This window comes from Diaphorina citri, unplaced genomic scaffold (assembly GCF_000475195.1).
Source record: "Diaphorina citri unplaced genomic scaffold, Diaci psyllid genome assembly version 1.1 scaffold1451, whole genome shotgun sequence".
Classification (NCBI taxonomy): domain Eukaryota; kingdom Metazoa; phylum Arthropoda; class Insecta; order Hemiptera; family Psyllidae; genus Diaphorina; species Diaphorina citri.
In genome coordinates this window covers 1-1,040 of record NW_007378877.1, presented here as the reverse complement: position 1 = coordinate 1,040, position 1,040 = coordinate 1, and the positions used below count along the sequence as shown (strand labels likewise).

At 40.1% G+C, this 1,040-nt stretch overlaps 1 long non-coding RNA gene across 1 annotated transcript; it reads right to left on the bottom strand.

Moving 5' to 3' along the window:
• Positions 1-61: 61 nt before the first annotated feature.
• LOC108253263 lies at positions 62-994 on the bottom strand. The gene is made up of 2 exons (XR_001809698.2): positions 883-994; positions 62-182 (listed from the first exon to the last, which is right to left on the bottom strand). It is a non-coding gene; the product is annotated as an uncharacterized LOC108253263 (long non-coding RNA).
• Positions 995-1,040: the final 46 nt, after the last annotated feature.

Here is a 1,040-nt window from a genome sequence, read left to right as displayed (position 1 = left end):
TCTTAGCTGAATAAAGCTTATGCATTATGTTCTTTTACACCCAACCACAAACCCACCTTTGACTCCTTGTACAGCAATGACAAACAAGTTCTTGGCTCCAGTGTTGTCTGCGCAGTTGATGACAGCACCTACAGGCAGGGCCAAGGAAATGCGAAACTTGGCTCCTGCGGAACCACCACGACCTGGAAAACAAAGGAAGAATAATGTGAGTAGATCAAATAGTCAATACCAGGAGAGTGCACAGACCAAGGGAGTTCGAAATGGGCAATGAAATACAAAAATTAACCATGTTAATCTTCTATGGGGTAGTTGAGTATAACTTTTTGCCGATATTTACCTACCATTCCTTCTAAAAGTTAGGTTAGTATGATAGGGTACTTTGGAGTTGTGCTTAATTTCACATCTCTCCTAGGAAATTTCAAAGACTGAAACAGCGCTAGCTTGAAGGGGGTGTTGAGGGAGTTCGAAATGGGCAATGAAATACAAAAATTAACCATGTTAATCTTCTATGGGGTAGTTGAGTATAACTTTTTGCCGATATTTAGCTACCATTCCTTCTAAAAGTTAGGTTAGTATGATAGGGTACTTTGGTGTTGTGCTTAATTTCACATCTTTCCTAGGAAATTTCAAAGACTGAAACAGCGCTAGCTTGAAGGGGGTGTTGTTTAAATAAAGCATTCTTTTTCGAGTTTTCGCCCAATACTTCGAGACCTTTCTATTGCTAAGAATGTGTGTTTCACGCGTTTTTAGTGACCATGTCAGCAAACGGTATTGCAAGTAGGCCAGGCGGCCGGAGCAGGCCTTTCAAAACAAATCTACGACTGTAATTCAGACGCACAACTTGCGTAGACGTTCTCAAGGAAGCTAAATTCAATAACTTACCTCTTTTAGACATTTTATTCTATTTTAATTTACAAGAAACTAAAATTAAAGGTCCCTCGTGTTCGGGATCGACTTGAAATGGACGAGGATCTGTTTGTTTACATTCACTGTGATTGCAGTTTGATTGAGAAAGGATTTTTTTCTCCCCCACGACGGCA